A 21397-nucleotide genomic window follows, 5' to 3' on the forward strand; every position below is an offset into this window, starting at 1 on the left:
TCCCTCGTATGATTTCTATCCATGCATTTGCCCTATTCTCCTTCAAGTGTTGATAGTATACTCAATTTAGCGACTTGTGTTCGCAGCTGCTACCATTTGTGTGCCAACCTCTGTGTTAAAATTACCCCTCAGGGTCCCTTTTGTTTCGTCCCCTCGAACCATAAGTTGATGGTCTCTCGTCCTCGATTCTGCAAGCATTGGACAAAGTCTAAGTGTTTTTACCCTATGAATGCCTCTCAAGATCTTATACACTTCCGTAAGATATCCCCTCAGATTCCAATGTTCTGAAAAATAAATCGCAGCCTGTCCAACCTCTCCTGAAATCTCAGACCGTTCAGTCCAGGCAACAGCTTCGTAGATTTCTTCTGTACTCTCTCCAGTTTAAGAAGATCCTGATGTAACCAGGTAACTGAAACTGAGCACAATTCTCCAAGTGCAGCCTCGCAAAAGACTTGTACAATTTCAAAATATCTTCCCAAACTCTGTACTCAATGTCCTGAATGATGAACACATGTGTGCCAAAAAACCCTCTTCACTGCCCTGTCTACCCGTGACTTCACAGTTGCTACATTGATTAAGGCCCTACCACTCACCATTACTTGATTTTCCAAAAATTCGAGAACTCACACTTACCTATATTAAGCTCCATTTGCCATTTCTTGGCCCATTTCACCAGCTGATCAATGACCTGCTGCAATTTTAAATAACTTATCTGACAGTCCATAATTCCACCCAATAAAGTAACATCACAAACATACTAGTAGTGCCTTTGTACATACTCGCCCAAATCATTGACATAGCCAACAAACAGTTATGTTCCCAGCACAGGCCCGTGAGTAAATTCAGTGTGCTCAGGCCAACAGTCTGAAAAGCTTCCTTCCACAATTACACTCCGCTGCCTACCATCAAGCCAACTGTGTGTCCAATTTTCCTCCCTACCCTCGATTCACGCAATCTAAACTTCCAGAACAGCCTACCACATGGATCCCTATCACAGACTTGACAGAATTCCACAGAGACTACGCCAAACACCCAGCCCTCGTCAACCTTTCTCGTCACTTTATTGATGAACTCCAACAAGTTATTGAGGCACGATCTTCTACTCACAAAGCCATGCTGATTGCTCCTAATAAAACCCTGTGTAGTAATGTTCCTGGAGTTCATGGGGTGAAATATTTGGGCGGTTCTATTACCCGAAACAAGACTCGGGTAGCTTCTTCCACCCATCTTGCTCCTCTAACTGGAAAAAATAAGTTCTGTGTGTCGGTTGGTGAGGTGACAAGTATTTCCTCTCGTGTTTCATTGCTTTCAGGGGGTCTATTTGGAAATTTATAATAGAGGGAATGGAAGTTAGGACAGCTGGCTGCTCCTCTTGCTGTGTGTGGGAGACAAGGGTCATAGTTGGTGTCCCTGTTGGCTTTACGTTTCGGAAGTGCACCAAACTCCAGTTCCTCCAGGACCGTGTTAGGGATCGGAAGCAGGAGCTGAATGAACTTCGGACCATTCCGGAGGAGAGGAGGGTTCTTGAGAAGAGTTGTTGTGGTTCTGTTCGCCGAGCTGGGATTATGTTGCAAACGTTTCGTCCCCTTTCTAGGTGACATCTTCAGTGCGTGGGAGCCTCCTGTGAAGCGCTTCTGTGCTGATTCCTCCGGCATTTATACTGGTTTGAATCTGCCGCTTCCGGTTGTCAGTCGCTGTCCGCTGCAGTGGTCGGTATATAGGGTCTAGTTCGATGTGTCTGTGGATAGAATTTGTGGATGAGTGCCATGCCTGTAGGAATTCCCTGGCTGTTCTCTGTTTGGCCTGGCCTATAATAGTGGTGTTGTCCCAATCGAATTCATGTTGTTTGTCATCTGAGTGTATGGCTACTAGAGATAGCTGGTCGTGTCGTTTCGTGGCTAGTTGGTGTTCATGGATGCGGGTTGTTAGCTGTCTTCCGGTTTGTCCTATGTAGTGTTTTGTGCAGTCCTCGCATGGGATTTTGTACACTACGTTGGTTTTGCTCCTGCTGGGTATCGGGACCTTTGTCCTGGTGAGTTGTTGTCTGAGAGTGGCTGCTGGTTTGTGTACTGTTATGAGTCCTAGTGGTCGCAGCATCTGGCTGTCAGTTCAGAAATGCTCCTGATGTATAGGAGTGTGGCCAGTCCTTTGAGTTGTGGCATGTCCTCATTTCGTTGTCTTTCCCTAAGACATCTGTTGATGAAGTTGCGCGGGTATCCGTTTTTGGTGAATACCTTGTATATGTATTCTTCTTCCTCTTTTTGTAGTTCAGGTGTGCTGCAGTGTGTTGTGGCCCTTTTGAATAATGTCCTGATGCAACTTCGTTTATGTGTGTTGGGGTGGTTGCTTTCATAGTTTAGGACTTGGTCTGTGTTTGTGGCTTTTCTGTATACCTTCACGGTGAATTCTCCGTTCGGTGTTCTTTGTACCATCACGTCCAGGAATGGGAGCTGGTTGTCCTTTTCTTCCTCTCTCGTGAATCGGATTCCTGTGAGTGTGGCGTTGATGATCCGGTGTGTGTTCTCTATTTCTGTGTTTTTAATGATCACAAATGTGTCGTCCACGTATCTGACCCAGAGTTTGGGTTGTAATTGCGTTAAAACTGTTTTTTTTTCTAAACTGTGCATTACTGCTTCTGCTATGAGACCGGAGATCGGTGAGCCCATGGGTGTTCCGTTGATTTGCTCATCACACACACAAACGAAGTTGCATCAGGACATTATTCAAAAGGGCCACAACCCACTGCAGCACACCTGAACTACAAAAAGAGGAAGAAGCACACCGGATCATCAACGCCACACTCACAGGCATCCGATTCATGAGAGAAGAAGAAAAGGATAGCCAACTCCCATTCCTAGACGTGATCGTACAGAGAACACCGAACGGAGAATTCACCACAAGGGTACACAGGAAAACAACACACACAGACCAAGTCCTAAACCATGAAAGTAACCACCCCAACACACACAAACGAAGCTGCATCAGGACACTATTCAAAAGGGCCACAACACACTGCAGTACACCAGAACTGCAAAAAGAGGAAGAGGAACACCTATACAAGGTATTCGCCAAAAACGGATACCCGCGCAACTTTATCAACAGATGCCACGGAACGAGGACATGCCACAACCAAAAGGACTAGCCACACTACCATACATCAGGAGCGTCTCAGAACTGACAGCCAGACTACTGCGACCCTGAGGACTCATAACAGCACACAAACCAACAGCCACGCTCAGACAACAACTCACTAGAACAAAGGACCCGATACCCAACATGAGCAAAACTAATGTAGTTTACAAAATACCATGCAAGGACTGCACAAAACACTATCTAGGACAAACAGGAAGACAGCTAACAATCCTCATACATGAATATCAACTAGCCACGAAACGACACGACCAGCTATCCCTAGTAGCCACACACGCAGACAACAAGCAACATGAATTCGACTGGGAAAACACTACTATCATAGGGCAAGCCAGACAGAGAACAGCCAGGGAATTCCTAGAGGCATGGCATTCATCCACAAACTCCATCAACAAACACATCGACCTGGACCCAATATACCAACCACTACAGCGGACAGCTGAAACTGACACCCGGAAGCGGCAAGGACAGACCACTATAAATACCGGAAGAAACATCAAAGAAGCGCTTCGCAGGAGGCTCCAAAACACTGATGATGTCGCCTAGCCAGGGGACGAAACGTTTGCAACAAAAACTTCCAGCTCGGCGAACGGAATTTTCTATAGTTGTCTGATTTGTTCCAGGGATGTAATGGATGTAGCAACGATGATTCTCGATAATAGCGAGAAGAATAGGGCAGTAGTTATGGGGGACTTTAACATCTCCAATATTGCCTGGGAATTTATAGTTCAAGTAGCTTAGATAGGTCAGTTTTTGTTCAAAGTATGCAGAATTGTTTTTTTTGCCACAATATGTAGGCAGGCCAAAAAAGGAGCGATGTCGTATTGGATACGTTACTGGTGAATGACCTGGTCAGCTGTTAGCTTTCGAGGTAGGTAAGCACTATGGCAATATTGACGCAATTTAGTTATGTTGAGGCAGCAGTGCTAACCACTGTGCCACCATGCCGCCCAAGCTGCTGGTGGATCTCTTCCGATCCAAAGAACGAGTAGGTGAATGGTGAACTTACGTTTGATGAGACGCAGAGGATTCTTCAGGAAATCTTTGCCGTGTGGTGAGTAGTATAGAATAAAGATAATGCGAAACATTCCAAATGATGATAGTAAGTCTCTGTGGTTAGCACATCAGGCGTCACGCGCGGGTTCTGCCGATTGTGGGGCAGTGTGCTCAGGCAGGTCTGTGCAGTGTTGGTGATCATGTATTAAATTGAAAGCCAGCATATTGGCAGTTGATGTTTAAATGTAAAATAGTGGAGAATTAATCATGGTGTTGAACCGTTACGAGACTGTTGAATGTTTAAGACAAAGCCTGTATGCTAATTAGACTTTACTTTTATAAATGAACAAAAGGTCTGTTGAGGGAAGGCTCTGTGTATGCGGGAGAGACAGAGGGGCTCTGGCTTTCAGAAAGACTTTGTGTGTGTCTGCACGAGAGAGAGAGAAGATTTGGCTCGCAGAATGTCTGTGTGTATGTGTTTGACCATTTTAACCATTGTGATCTGGTTTATATGCAAAATTGCTTCTTGCTGGTTAAATGTTTGTCTGCCGGGAGCTCAAGATCAGGGGATGTTTTGATTTTATTTTTCACTGTAAGAATTGAAGATTTTTTTTAAATCTCTAGTTTCTCAAGGATCTGTCAGTGATTAGGGTTTTTACAAATATGTTAATGACAAAAGGGTAAAGAAGAAGAGAATAGGGTCCCTCAAAGATCCGCAAGGCGGCCTTTCTGTGGAGCCACAGAAAATGAGGGAGATATTAAATGAATATTTTGCATCAGTATTTACTGTGGTAAACGATATGGAAGATATAGTCTGCAGGGAAATAGATGGTGACATCTTGCAAAATGCCCAGATTACAGAGGAGGGAGTGCTGGATATCTTGAAACGGTTAAAGGTGGATAATCCCCAAGACCTGATCAGGTGTATCGAGAACGCTGTGGGATACTAGAGAATTGATTGCTGGGCCTCTTGCTGAGATATTTGAAACATCGATATTCACAGGTGAGGTGGTGGAAGACTGGAGGTTGGCAAACGTGTGCCACTGTTCAAGAAGGATGGTAAGGGCAAGCCAGGGAACTATAGACCGGTGAGCCTGACGTGTGTGGTGGGCAAGTCGTTGGAGGGAATCCAGAGGGACAAGTTGTACATGTGTTTGGAAAGGTATTGAGTGATTAGGGATAGTCAACATGGCTTTGTGCATGGGAAATCACGTCTCTCAAACTTGATTGAGTTTTTGAAGAATTTACAAAGAAGATTGATGAGGGCAGAGCAGTAGATGTGATTTACATGGATTTCAGGAAGGCGTTCGACAAGGGTCCCCACGGGACACTGTTTCGCAAAAAAGATCTCATGGAATACATGGAGAACGAGCCATTTGGATGCAGAACTGGCTCAAAGGTAGAAGAAAGAGGGTGGTGGTGAAGGGTTGTTTTTCATAATGGAGGCCTGTGACCAGTGGAATGCCACAATGATCGATGCTGGGTCCTCTACCTTTTGTCATTTACATTAATGATTTGGATGCGAGCATAAGAGGTACAGTTAGCAAGTTTGCAGATGACACCAAAATTGGAGGTGTAGTGGACAGCAAAGAGGGTTACCTCAGATTACAACCGGATCTTGACCAGATGGGCAAATGGGCTCAGAAGTGGCAGATAGATTTTAATTCAGATAAACGTGAGGTGCTTCATTTTGGGAAAGGATATCTTAGCAGGACGTTACATTTAATGGTAAGGTCCTAAGAAGTGTTGCTGAACAGAGACCTTGGAATGCAGGTTCATAGCTCATTGAAAGCGGAGTCGTAAGAGGATAGGATAATAAAGAAGGCGTTTAGCATGCTTTCCTTTATTAGTCAGAGTATTGAGTACAGGAGTTGGGAGGTCATGTTGCGATTATAAAGGGCATTAGTTAGGCCACTGTTGGGATATTGCGTGCAATTCTGGTCTACTTCCTATCGTAAAGAACTTGTAAAACTTGAAAGGGTTCAGAAAAGATTTACAAGGATGATGCCAGGGTTGGAGCATCTGAGCTACAGGGAGAAGCTGAACAGACTGGGGCTGTTTTCCCTGGAGCGTCGGAGGCTGATGGGTGACCTTATAGAGGTTTACAAAATTATGAGGGGCATTAATAGGATAAATAGACAAAATCTTTTCCCTTGGGTCGGGGAGTCCAACACTAGAGGGCAAGGTTTAGGGTGAGAGGGGAAAGATATAAAAGAGACCTGAGGGGGAAATTGTTTCACGCAGAGGGTGGTACGTGCATGGAATGATTTGCCAGAGGATGTGGTGAAGGCTAGTACAATTGCAACATTTAAGAGGCATTTGGATGTATATATGAATATTAAGGGTTTGGAGGGATATGAGCAGGTTCCTTGCAGGTGGGAATAGATGGGGTTGGGATATATGGTTGGCATAGATGGGTTGGACGGAAAAGTCTGTTTCCATGCTGTAAATGCCTATGACTCTAGTGAAAATCTTATGAGGAAAGGCTGAGGCACTTGGGGCTGTTCTCATTGGAGAAGAGAAGGTTTAGGGGAGATCTGATAGAAGTGTATAAGATGATTAGGGGTTTAGATAGGGTAGATACTAAGAACCTTTTACCGCTAATGGAGTCAGGTGTTACTAGGGGACATAGCTTTAAATTAAGGGGTGGTAGGTATAGGACAGATGTTAGGGGTAGATTCTTCACACAGCGGGTTGTGAGTTCATGGAATGCCCTGCCCGTATCAGTGGTGAACTCTCCTTCTTTATGGTCATTTAAGCGGGCATTGGATAGGCATTTGGAAGTTATTGGGCTAGTATAGGTTAGGTAGGATTCGGTCGGCGCAACATCGAGGGCCGAAGGGCCTGTACTGCGCTGTATCCTTCTATGTTCTATGTTCTATGCATTTTGCAGATGCAGTCTTCGAATGGTTTATGTATAATGAATGAGAAGAGATTGTTTTACTAATGATTAGGGACTGTGAGATTGACAAAGGACGATTGCGAGTTGTAGAGTTGTAAAATATTTATAATAGGCACTATTGGATTGATGGCATTAGGAAGTGAATTGTGAGATAAAAGGTAATAGATGAGCTGGGCAGAAATATGTGTCAGGATGGATAAAGCGACTACAGTTGGAATTTTGGTTAAGGGATTTCCAGTAGAAAGACATGATTTTGGAAACAAATCTGGAAAATGGGAAAGAAGAACGACGGATTTATTAACTTTTTTAGCTGAAAGAGGACTTCTGAGAAAACATGTGCAATGAAATTGAAGAGTAAATTAAGAATTAGTGACCTAAGCATGAATCATAAAAGATAATATAGAAGAGAGAACAGGAAGGCGATGTTTAATAGATGTTTGGAATTGTAGGGGAGGATTGACAAAAAAGATTCAGGCACTAATTACGACTAGGGGTCCAGAGAGCAGAACGAGCAGTTTTGTAAACAAAGACTTTGGAATAGAACATTTCCACGTGTTAGAGCCTCTGCAAATGAAGGCTCAGCAAGGGAAGACACCTACGAGGCTCTGAATTTGATATTTCAAAAACCTACCCGCACCTCCTTTCAGACGAAGAAATTAATACGCCCTGTCATGTAATAGATATATAGCCAGAATCGGATTGTAATGTAGTTGACTCAGAGTAGAGTGCGTTAAAGATAAAACGAGAGGAAGGACAGGCGTATGGCGGCAAATAGAATTATTAGCTTCACAAGTGGAAATGAAGACATTATGAGATGAAATTGAGAGATAAGCAGGTTAAGAAAACAAAGAGACGATGTGGCACATCTATGTTATTCCAGGAATGTTCTGCAGAGAGAGGCAGAGAATGAGAATGACTGAGCAGAGGAGGCAGTAATACAGGCAGGAAGATGGGAGTAAATATAAGTGAGGTTAGATTTGGAATCTTGTGAAGAATCACAAAGTAGCAATTTTAATAAGGGAAAGAAGCTCCCACAGGTGAAGATGTTGACATTGTTTACAAAAGAGAGAAGAAAGCTGACATACATTCCTTGGGGAACCTACTATCTGGAAGGTCTGAGAAATGTATTGCCCAGTTTACATGGTTGAGTAGGAAAGTAGATTAGACTCTTTGAAGATGAAATTACAGTGCAGTTGTTGGCTGCAGGAAAGTTGAAGGTACTACTAATACAGGGATGAGACTCCAAGAATTAAGAGCGATTATGGGTTGAGCCCTCCTGAAGAAACTGGTGGACAATCAATGGTTGAATGTGCTGGTTTTGAATGAATAAGGCAACGGGTATTGCAGGCCCGTAGACTGTTACCCACTTCAAGTCGACCCCGAAGCTTTGAGAGGGGATTCGGTGGGAAATACTGAAAACTCAGTGGTGCAGTTGGAAAACCATTTGTGAACGTGGAGTCTTGATTCAAATCAAGTTGTGGAAGGTAGTCAACTGCAAACCACCATGTTCCGGCTGCTACTGTCGAGCGACTGACCCTCAAGTCAAATCTAAGCCAGTGGAGGTAGTGGGTCTAACGTCCGTGTACTGCCTGCAATTCAGAGGTCATGTTGTCTATGCAGTGTTAAGACAGTGGATTGATAAAAAGAAGCTGGCTGAACAACAGGAGGAGGCGCAAACACAGTTGACACAAATGAAGTTCGGGCAACTTAAAAAGCCAGGGAGGGAAAACAACGATGATGTTGCCCGTGATTACTGGGTTGATTGGTACTAATAAAATAACTGACATGCCGGTTCAGGAAGAACCCTCTACCGCCACCTTGCAAGGGCCAGACAGCCCCATGGCAATAATAACTGTTTTGGAGTGCTTTTCCACACATACCAGGCTAAGTGGAATATGAAATTAATCGACAGCTGAGGTGGATCTGGGGTCTACCATGGACAGGGACAAGGGTAAGGTGAGAAGTCAGAAATTGAGAGGAACCGGAAAAGTGGTTTGGGGTGTGATATTTGCCCTGGCCCTCCGAGCCCCAGGGCGGATGCATGAGTCAGGACCGTTCGGCTGTGCTGCCACAAATCCTGACAGGCCCGATGGGGCTTGTACATCCGTATAGATTTGCTCGGAGAAACCAAGTGGGAAGTGACTATACACTCTGATGACACTGGAGGTTGAACAGTAACCTATTTTACAGGTTAATGTAGAAGGATGGTTGATGCCTATGATTATAGACACTGGAGCTATGTATATTTGCGTCCAACTGCAGTGTGCTTCCCCCCTTCCCATGTCGGGTAGATGTATTAATACTACATGATTTTTCCGGTAGTCTGCACTTGACACGGTTTCCAGCTTGAGTAAGTTAACAAATTGATAGTTATATGGTCGTTTTCCTTTTCTTAGCCTCCAGGGGCACCAATTAATGTTCTAGCTAGAAACAACTTTTTGAAGTTTGAGTTAGAATTTGAATGTACGCAAAGGCTGTTTAGTGTGTATAGAGCGGATTCTTAGTTGGTGTTGCAGGTCACTAGGAAGGCCACTGTGTATTATATAGGCGACTTAGATGGTTATATTTGGAGAACTTGGGAAAAATGGAGAAAAAAATGATTTTCCTTTACTGCCACCGTCGTATAAGCTGGATTTTACAGTGATTTTTGACGGGATACACAGTAAAGTATTAACGGAGCAATGGCACTGTGTGGTTGTCACCCTGCAACATTTACAGAGTGAAGGTAAAGTGACAAGGAAGCAAGAGGACTTCCAGAACAGCAATGGGGCTCCCATACAACATTGTCAGCGAATTGTGGAGTTCACAACTGCATTGACGAAGCCTGCAGCATTACCTATTATACCGTGTCAGGTGCACAAGACAGGTGGTGATTTGATGGTCAATGGTAATCAGGCAACAGATGAAGTAAGATGGGTTGGCTTTTGGGTGTGCTTCAGCTATCATTACAACCCACGTTTATTTAGATCCGGAGCCAATCATAGCTGAAATTATTAAAATGCGAGGTGAGGTGACCTCAGCCTGGATGGTACTGTGGGGACAAAGGGGTTGGGGGAAAGGCGTAACCACGCAGCCCTGTGACGCACAGAGGAAGGTTTGGGGTGGAACCTACCGCTTTCTTGACGATTCTTATTTCAGAGGCACATTGGTTGGATCACTGTGCAAGAGGCGAAGTGCTGAGGAAGATAATTAGAGATGGCTTTTGGTCACGTTAGTTGCGCGATTTTCTTGTTTACATTGTTATTGCAATGTGATGTGGGGATAGCGACCGCTTTAGGGCATATACCTGTGTCTGAGGGGCCATTTAAACATTTGCTGATTGACTGTGTGGACATGATAAACACAGTGAGGAAGCAGAAATATATGGTGGTGGGCATTGACAGGTGTAGTAGATGCAGGGTTAGACACTGTGGTGAAATTTTAACAACTGAAGATGCATTAAGCAGGGGTTTGGCTGTGTGTATCATCCCCAGTCGCAGGATACAATGAAATAATTCATTAGTACTTCGGAAGCTGAATTGGATATAATTTGTGAAAGTAAAAATCATACCTGTATCGACGTGCTGCCGCTAACATTAATGGGATATGGTGTTCAGATTGACCGCATCACTAATTTGACGCTACATTCAATGCTTAACAGTGGACCCATGCCAGTGCCCGAATGGAGGGGTCCGTTTGACGTGCCCAAACTGGACGTATTGTAAGTTGCACATATGTAGTACATGCAACAGTGAACTATGATGTATGAGTCTATCCAGACACGGTAAATACTGAGGTAGCCATTGTCTAGTGAAGAAAGGGCCCGATCGGACCTGGAAATCAGGCGTATGCACGGGTTTCCGTACAAAGTGGAGTGAGCTAAGGGGAGATGGTCTCATCATAGTAACCAGAGCGTCGCCTCCTGCAGTTCAGCTCGACGGTCAATCCGCGTGATATCATCTTAGTCACTGTGCCAGGTGCTTGCACAGGGTCAGAAAGACTCCGGTTTTGATGTATGTGAAGGTTGAGATGGAGCTGCGACGTCATACTCCTTTGAAACGATCTGCTCCGACCTCATACTCCTTTATGTATTCTCGAGCAGTCGGTAGGTGAGGCTTGTGGAGGTGCTGGTGCATCCAAAGCCAACAGTGATGCGTTTGTGGGAGGAGACCTTTCTACTGAGTTTGTGGCTGAGGACGGCTGAGAATCTTTCTGCTCCTCAGCTGACTTGGGGTCCATTTATTTGTTGAACCTGGCGGATCTGACTTTGTATTGCCAATGCCCTATCAAAACTGACTCTGCACTGCCCTAAACAGAGACATGTCTCTGATCCAGCAATAACCATTGTTGTATCGGTTTTCCAAGCAGTTTTTCCAATGAGTTCAATGCCGCGAATATGGTTGCTGCGGGCTGGGAACCGCTTATCCCAGGAATTGGGATTAACAAGAATGCTGAGTAGAATAGTTATATCCATTACAATCAGCTGACATTTATTAATTAGTCTGATGATACCCTCTCTCTGTTGGGTGAGAAATTGGATGCGACCAGTCGGATGGGATGCCATACTCAACAGAGCGTGGACTGGTTTTTGGCTGCGAATTTTGGAGTCTGTGTACAGTTAGTCCAGACAGATCTTTTGGTCATGCGATGGGAAAGCTGTGGAATTTACAGGAGGAGCTTAAGAAGAATGTGGGGTCTGGCCATCGGGCTTTTGCCTGGTTAGATGGTGTTTTGGGTAAATCAGGATTTTGATCCGCTAAGATTAGGTTTTGTCGCGGGTTTTGTGTTGCTTGTTGTTGTTGTTGTTGCCGTTGCCTTTGTCTTGTTCTGTGCTATTCCACTTGTTGAGACTTTCTTAGTTCATCTTGCTGCATGACAGTGCCCTGTTGTCCCAGTGGACTCTGGTCCAGCCCCATCTTGCGCTGCGGTTTCGGTGCTCTGCTTCAATGATCTGATATCTGCTGTGGTGCTGAAGCCTTCTTCAGATGGAGGCGCCTGAATTGCATGTGGCGTGTGCACGTTTAGATTGTGTGGCGTCTTTAGGTCTTTTTTTTACTGTTCCAGTTATTTTGGTTGTGTCTTTCGCCTTTGACTCCAGGTGCTTTGGAACCTGGAGATGCTTATTGCCCTCTTTCGGGGCGTTGTCAATCGATTTGGACTTTTTGAGTCCTGCTTCCTTGTATTCCTTCTCTGTGTGAGGTATATTGGTCTCAAAGGGGGAAATATGTGCGAGTTGTTATGATAGGAACGTGGATAATTTATTGTTGCAATGTATGCCCGCGATCATGTTACAGGGCTCCGGTAACGGATAATGGGATAGCGCACAGTGATCGTTTAGTTAAAACAATGGGAGAGGAGCTGACATTGAAGGTTAAGTCCTCATTCTCTCAACGGAAGAGGTAAAGGCTGTTTGGCAGTGGCTGCTTGAAGGCTCAGTGACGTTTGTTTAACAGTTTAAATGTGGAAGTTTTTTTAAAAAAAACAACGCAGCGGACCCGGAAGCTGGTGTAGCGCAAGCTTACCTGTGTAAGCTGTTTTTTTCCCTATGAAGGCACGCAACTTCAAGGCATTGGTCTCACTCTCTCAGCGGAGCAGGTAAGGGCTGTTTGGCAGTGGCTGCTTGAAGGCTCGGTGACGTTTGTTTAACAGTTTAAATTTGGAAGATTTTTTGTAAAAAAGCGCGCAGTGGACCCGGACGCTGGTGTAGCGCAAGCTTACCTGGGTAAGCTGTTTTCCTATAAAGGCGCGCAGGAGAGGAACCCGAGGCACTACAGAGGTAGTGCCTCCCACCCGCCCTCCTCCTCTAACCTAATAATAAGACCCGTTGTGGTAAGAGGGTAAGTGCTGCATTTTGCTTATTCTAGTGTTTAGACCTCGTTTCTTTTTAAATTACTTTTAGAGGGATGGCAGTGAAGGCAGTGCAGTGTTCCTCTTGCAACATGTTTGATGTGAGGGATGCCATGGTCGTCCCTGCGGATTACACTTGCAGGAAGTGCACACATCTTCAGCTCCTCCAAGACCTTGGTAGCGAAATGGAGTTGGATGAACTTAGGATCATTCGGGAATTAGAGGGGTGTCATAGATCGGAGCTTTAGGGAAGTAGTAACTCCAAAGTTTGCACACAGATGGGTGACAGTGAGGGGGACTGGGAGGAAGCAGCCAGTGCATGGACCCCGTGTGGCCGTTCCCCTCAAGAACAAGTATACCGTTTTGCATACTTGTGGGGGGGGGGGGGGAACGACTTACCAAGGGTAAGCAATGGGTTTCAGGCCTCTGGCACGGAGCCTATCCCCGTTGCTCAGAAGGGAAGGGTGGAGAAGAGCATAGCAATAGTTATTGGAGACTCGATAGTTCAGGGCACAGATAGGCGGTTTTGTGGGGGCGAGAGACTCACGTTTGGTATGTTGCCTCCCAGATGCAAGGGTACGTGATGTCTCTGATCGTGTTTTCCGGGTCCTTAAGGGGGAGGGGGAGCAGCCCGTATCGTGGTCCACATTGGCACCAACGACATAGGTAGGAAGAGGGATGAAGATGTTAGGCTGGCTTTCAGGGAACGAGGTTGGAAGCTCATAGTTAGAACAAACAGAGTTGTAGTCTCTGGTTTGTTACCCGTGCCACGTGATAGAGAGTCGAGGATTAGGGAGAGAGAGCAGTTAAATGCGTGGCTACAGGGATTGTGCAGGAGGGAGGGATTCCGGGTATCTGGATAACTGGGGTTTTTTCTGGGGAAGTTGGGACCTCTATAAACAGGATGGTCTGCACCTGAACTGAGGGGCAGCAGTATCCTTGGGGGGAGTTTTGCTAGTGCTCTTTGGGGCAGTTTAAACTAACTCTGCAGGGACATGGGAACTTAGACTGTAGCTTTCGAGTGCAGGACCTGGAGTGTAGGGAGGTTAGGAACATGGCATCAATCTCGAAAGACGGTGCTTGTCAACAGGAAGGTGGCATGAAGTGTGTATACTTTAATGCGAGAAGTATACGAAATAAGGTAGGTGAATTTGCACCGTGGGTTGGTACCTGACAGTTCGATGTTATAGCTATTACGGAGACATAGGTAGAACAGGGACAGGATTGGCTGTTGCAGGTTCCAGGGTTTAAATGTTTTAGTAGGGTCAGAGGTGGGGGTAAAAGGGGGGAGGTGTAGCATTACTTGTGAAAGATACTACTACAGCGGTGGAAAGGATGAAGGATGAAGACTCGCCATCTGAGGTAGTTTGGGCTGAGCTTAGAAATAGGAAAGGTGAGGTCACCCTGTTAGGAGTTTTCTACAGGCCTCCTAATAGTCCTAGAGACGAACAAGAAAGGATTGTTAGGATGATTCAGGAGAAGAGTGAAAGCAATAGGGTGTTTGTTATAGGGGACTTTAACTTTCCAGATATTGACTGGGAAAGCTATAGCTCGAGTACGTTAGATGGGTCGGTGTTTGTCCAATGTGTGCAGGAAGGTTCCCTGACACAATATGTAGACAGGCCAACAAGAGGTGAGGCCAGATTGGATTTGGTTCTGGGTAACGAACCAGGCCAAGTGTTAGAATTGGAGGTAGGTGAGCACTTTGGGGACAGTGACCACAATTCAGTGACTTTTACTCTAGTGATGGAGAGGGATAAGTGTGCACTACAGGGCAAGAGTTAGAGCTGGGGGCAGGGAAATTATGATGCGGTAAGGCATGACTTAGGATGCGTGGCTTGGAAAAGTAGGCTTCAAGGGAAGGGTACAATCGATATGTGGAGCTTGTTCAAGAAGCAACTATTGAGTGTCCTTGATAAGTATGTACCTGTCAGGCAGGGAGGAAAGGGTCTGTGAGGGAGCCGTCGTTTAATAAGGAATTGGAATCCCTTGTTAAAGGGAGAAGGGTGGCCTATGTAAAGATGAGGCGTGAAGGTTCAATTGGAGCGATTGAGAGTTATAAGGTAGCCAGGAAGGATCTAAATAGAGGGCTAAAAACAGCAAGGAGGGGACATGAAAAGTCCTTGGTTGGTAAGATTAGGGAAAACCCAAAGGCTTTCTATAGGTATGTCAGGAATAAAAGAATGACTAGGGTAGGAATAGGTCCAGTCAAGGATAGTAGTGGGAAGTTGCGTGTGGAGGCTGAAGAAATTGGGGAGACACTGAATGAATACTTTTCGTCAGTATTCACTCAGGAACAGGACATTGTTACCGATGTGAATATTGAGTCACAATTAATTAGAATGGATGGCTTTGAGGTATGTAGGGAAGAGGAGTTGGAAATTCTGGAAAGGGTGAAAATAGATAAGTCCCCTGGGCCTGATGACGTTTATCGTAGGATTCTCTGGGAAGCAAGGGAGAAGATTGCAGAGCCATTGGCCTTGATTTTTATGTCCTCGTTGTCTACAGGAATAGTGCCAGAAGACTGGAGGATAGCAAATGTGGTTCCCTTGTTCAAGAAGGGGAGTAGGGATAACCCTAGTAACTATAGGCCGGTGAGTCTTACCTCTGTTGTGGGCAAAGTCTTAGAGAGAATTGTAAAGGATAGGATTTATGAACATCTAGATAGGAATAATGTGATCAAGGATAGTCAGCATGGTTTTGTGAAGGGAGGTCGTGCCTCACAAACCTTATTGAATTCTTTGAGAAGGTGACTAAGGAGGTGGACGAGGGTAAAGCTGTAGATGTGGTGTATATGGATTTTGGTAAGGCGTTTGATAAGATTCCCCATGGTAGGCTACTGTAAAAAATACGGAGGTATGGCATTGAGGGGGAGTTGGAGGTTTGGATTAGGAATTGGCTGGCTGGAAGAAGACAGAGGGTAGTAGTTGATGGTAAAGGTTCATTTTGGAGTGCAGTTACCAGCAGTGTTCCGCAAGGATCTGTTTTGGGACCATTGCTGGTTGTCATTTTGATAAATGACCTGGAGGAGGGGCTAGAAGTTTGGGTGAGCAAGTTTGTGGTTGCTACAAAAGTCGGTGGAGTTGTTGACAGTGAGGAAGCCTGTGGCAGGTTACAGCGGGATATAGATAAGCTGCAGAGCTGGGCAGAAAGGTGGCAAATGGAATTCAATGTTGCTAAGTGTGAAGTGATTCACTTTGTTAAGAGTAACAAGAAGATGGAGTACTGGGCCAATGGTCGGATACCTGGTAGTGTGGATGAGCAGAGGGATCTTGGTGTCCATGTACACAGATCTCTTAAAGTTGCCACCCAGGTAAATAGTGCTGTGAAAAAGGCATATGACGTACTGGCCTTTATTGGTAGAGGAATTGAGTTCCGGAGTCCTGAGGTCATGTTGCAGTTGTATAAGACTATGGTGCAGCCGCATCTGGAGTATTGTGTGCAGTTTTGGTCGCCATACTATAGGAAGGATGCGGAGGAACTGGGAAGGGTGCAGAGGAGGTTTACCAGGATGTTGCCTGATATGTTAGGAAGATCGTGTGAGGAAAGGCTGAGGCACCTGGGGATGTTTTCATTGGAGAAAAGAAGGTTTAGGGGTGACTTGATAGAGGTGTACAAGATGATTAGAGGTTTAGATAGGGTTGACCATGAGAACCTTTTTCCACGTATGGAGTCAGATATAACGAGGGGGCAATGCTTTAAATTAAGGGTTGGTGGGTATAGGACTGATGTTAGGGGTAGATTCTTTACTCAGCGACTCGTGAGTTCATGTAATTCCCTGCCAGTAATAGTGGTGGACTCTCCCTCTTTATGAGCATTTAAACGGGCATTGGATCGGCACATGGAGTATAGTGGGCTAGTGTAGGTTAGGTGGGCTTGGATCGGCGCAACATCGAGGGCTGAAGAGCCTGTACTGCGCTGTATTTTTCTATGTTCTATGTTCTATGTGATGAGATAGTTGAAGTATGATGTAGGAAACAAGTGTGGCTGACGATGATTTGTTTAGATTGGCAAAGCAAGCCAGCATGATTGGCTATGCAAGTGTTACCTGCTTAGCTCGGGATGCACTACTGTTATAAGTTGCAGATGAACAAAGAGTTAACGGGGAGTCAGGGAAAAAGTTCTGCTGACTCTCACAGCTTTGTAGTTGCATGATTCAAGTACACCAATGACGGGCTTTTGCCTGAAACGTCGATTTTCCTGCTCCTCGGATGCTGCCTGTCCTGCTGTGCTTTTCCAGCACCTCTCCCATCTGGACTCTGGTTTCGAGCATCTGAATTCCTCACTTTTGCCTCATTAATATGCACTTCACAAACTCAGCAATTCCTGTTTGAAGATTCTCAACGACTGAAATTGAACAGCCTTACACTCACAGGAGTATAGACTCTGTACTGTCAGATATACAGTACGGTCTACATTACTCCCACTTTCCTACACGAGGGCCGTATCCGGAAACGTTATGACACGTCAAGTGCTCGTGCAATGCCATTTTAATGGTTTCTGAAGAACGATTTATGAAGAACGATAATCAATTCCTCTCTCAACCTCAAACACTTCACTTTAAAAGTGTGCCCCGTTGTTCTTGCCCTTTACCTAAAAGGAACAACTTCCATATAACAACCTTGTCCATGCCCCTCGTAATCTTATCTTCTGAATTACGACCCCCTCAGTCATCTCTGCTCCAAATCATACAACTATCCTTAATATCCAACTATTTCACGTCTATTGGTTCTCCATTGTTTACGTGCACAAGAGGTGTCTTGAAAATGTAAGGTTAAAAATTGAAACTTCTCTTTTATAAATGCACAAACATTGTCTTCACGTTTGCAATTGCTTTGAAAATTTAAAAAATAACATTCGTTACAGTAGATTTTAACAGATTCCCTATCGTTGGTGACAGGTTAACTGACCTGTTTTTCTGCACGGTCCCTCGTCTTTCCTTCTTGAATTTGAAAAGAAAACACTGTGATCCCAATACAATCAATGTGTGTATTGCTGCTTCTCTGAAATTTCAATGCATCTGGTTTGTCAGACTTACCAATCCTCAATCCGGTCATACTGTCAAACACGACAACAACAACTGGTATGAATGATTTTAGTCCTTAATTACGCAAGTCCCTTGGTCACTTTGTATTTGCTCGAGATGTTCTGTACCTTCCTCCATGAAGACAGACACAATATAACTGCTTCGTTTCCCTGTACAATAATATATCCTGCCCACACATTCACTGTTCCATACTTGAACTTGCTTTAATTTTAATGTCAAATGTTGATGCAAGTTTGTCTTTAGTCTTCATGATTCTGGTTAGATTGCTTTCTTGATCTCTTTTTATTTTCCTTGTCTGTTCCTACGTCCTCCTTTCTTCCAATAAATCCACAATATCTCGCATTTTTCTGAACCACTTTCCTTGATGTAATACCATTTTAAATTTCTTTTGTTAACCATGGCTCTGTCACCTTTTCCATTTTGGTATTTGCACTTTAGAGGATATATGTGCAGTGTACATATTCTCATGTTTCTTAATATAACAGATATTGTCTATCTTCCATTCGATATTTTTCATGTCCTATTCAAATTCACTGAAGCAAACATGTTCCTGATAAATTCAAGTCCTACGTGGCTCAGATATATACACATAGCTTAACAAAATAAACTGATTTGTATTCAAATTACATGTAAAATTCAATGTATTAAGATCAGTATCCCAATAGCTCCTTTATTGCAAGTAAATTTTCAATCATTGCTTCTGATCACTCAGCAACTCCAAAACAGCCGTATGTCCAGTTCAGTGATAACCATATGATAAAAAGCAACCAGCCCCTATTTACTCATGATATCCATTTTCCCAACACTTGGGTTAAACCATGTTTTACGCAAGTGTTAATTTCTCCATCCTTACTGCAGTACCCACAATCTTGCATATCCAATTTCCTGTTTTGTAACACTACCCGATGTTTGAATCACCTTTTTGACTTTTATATATAACTCTCATCAATGTTAGCTTCTCCTTTCTTTTTCTAACCTCCGACTTACTAGATTCTATGAAATCTGTGTGAGTTGGGCTTTGGTGAGATTAATTGTAGCTTCAGGCGAGATGTTTGGCTATCATTCCTCCACAAATTATCCGTTGTTTCACCAGAACTCCCGTTATGCTTGTGGTGTAGAGAGGAAAGAAATGATCTTTCAACAATGCTATGAATTCTCCCACATAGTTTAGACTGCTCTAACCTCGGTAAGAACACGATGGAAGGTTGGTAAACTGTTAATGCTGCTGTACAGGATCTTAGCGAGATCACATCTGGAGTAGTGTGCACACATTTTCCACTTTACTGAAGAAAGGATAGTGGAATTAACTCAGACACTAGTCACTCATCTGCTTTATGTAACGAGGATGATAATCATAGAATGCCTACAGTATGGATGCAGGCCAATTGACCAATCGACTCCACACTGATCTTCTGAACGCCATTCCAACGAAACCCACTGCCCTACCCAATCTCTTTAAAACTGCATTTTCCATGACTAAAGCACCTAGTCTGCATATCCCAGAACATTATTGGTAATTACCATGGCCAATCCAAATCTCCTGCGCATTTTGGAAATGTGGAAAGAAACTGGAGTACCCAACAGAAATCCTTGCATATACTGGGAGAATGTACAAACTCCACACAGACGGTGACCTGAAACTTAAATTGAACCCGGATCCCTGTGAGACAACCGGGTTAGCCATTGCAGTATCCAATGTGTGCAAAACAATTTCTCTGCACAATGATGCTGCAGCAGAGCCTGTTTGGGCCCAGGGACCTTTTACATGCTTAGTGAATGTGATAACCACTACATTACAGATAACAGTGTGGTCACTGAAAGTTCTGTCCTGTGTCACATCATACATCGTTTTGCAAGAAAAAGATTACATTTTGTTGTGTTCAATTTAAACAGAACTCACTCGCACTAAGAATCAGTGAGCACAATATCAGCACAAGTGGCAGTGATGAGATCAAACCCAAAGTTACTGTTACAGTGAATCCTAACTCTACCTTGGCCTGTTCGGCCACACAAATATACTGAACTGAACCCAGGATTAGGATTTGAATCCATCTCCTGAGGATATTACTGCATGAGTGGTTGCATAGGAAAGCGATGACACTAGTGAGCCATCAATTTTACTGAGCACAAGGTTCCCTGGTGAGGGACAAGCTCAGGGAAAATGAGTCGGTCCACTGTTTCCTTCAAACACAGGAATTTCGTTCGGTCAATACCTGTCTTCTTCCACATTATCAGGTTGGATGAACAACCTGATGGCACAGAAACATGGTATTTGAGAGACGTTTAAGCAAAGAATGGTTAATGTGAGGTGCAGGTACTGCTCAGGATTGAACCACGGATCCAAATGTTTGTTAAGTTGGCACTTGAGCCAACTAAGCCACAGCATCGCGTCAACTTCTAAGGGAGAGATGAGCAGATTGATCCAATACTGACTAAAGTTTACCAGAATGACAGATTAGCTTGTTTTGAGTCTCAACAACTGACGGAAATCCCACAGCAAATTCAGGAATCAGTTCCACGTCTCGAACCTGGAACACTGGAATAGCAGAAATAGATTCGTTGAGCCTGTTTCAGCAGATGATGAGTCGGTTGTTTAATTTCTGGATACTAACATAAGAAGCCAACCAGCCCGTCTGTACATAATGCAGGACGAATAATAGACAATATCGGCCTGTATCCAGATCACAACAACAGGTTGAGACTTTCAGCCTTCTGAATGCTGCAATAGAAGAACTTGAAGAGGCAACAAAGTGAGTGGAAATTGTCACGTCAGTTAACAACATTCAGCCCATTCAGTCTGTTGAATAGAGGGACATGTATCCGTCTGGTATATTTTTATGTGAACAGAAGAGCGCAATTTAGCCACGTTTCTGTTATATGGGAACAGATGATGACCAATTTCAGGGATATAGGAGGAGATTGTTCAGTATTTGAGCCTTTTAAGGAGACAGTTCAGTCCTTCGACATGTTGCACTGCATCAGGAAGATTCCAAAATTTCCCTAAATCTCTCATTTAGCAAAAGCAGAACGACCTTGAGTGGTTTGGTCAGGAACAGGTGCATAATATTTACCCTAACCAGTCTATAATATAGGAACACCTCGATGGCATTCAGCAATTTTGATTATCATGTCGGAGCAGCAAGAGAACATTCATCCCATCGAGATTATAACGTAGGAAAACCAGGAGTACATTCATCTCAATGACAACATAATGTAGGAGCACTAGCAGGACATTCAGCCCACTAATATTATATTGCAGTTGCACCATGATAACATTCACCAAGATCGACTTCATTCAGACGATAATGTAATAGCACCAGGAGGAACTTCAGCTCATTGTAACTATAATGTAGGCACACCAGGAGGATAATCAGCCTAATGAGTATGCAAAGTAGGAACAGAATGAGTCCATTAAGTCACTTATGGCTCTAAAATAGCAATCGGAGCACATCTTTTACAGTCTTGTGCCTGTTACA

The sequence above is a fragment of the Hemiscyllium ocellatum genome, chromosome X, assembly GCF_020745735.1.
Source record: "Hemiscyllium ocellatum isolate sHemOce1 chromosome X, sHemOce1.pat.X.cur, whole genome shotgun sequence".
NCBI classification, from domain to species: domain Eukaryota; kingdom Metazoa; phylum Chordata; class Chondrichthyes; order Orectolobiformes; family Hemiscylliidae; genus Hemiscyllium; species Hemiscyllium ocellatum.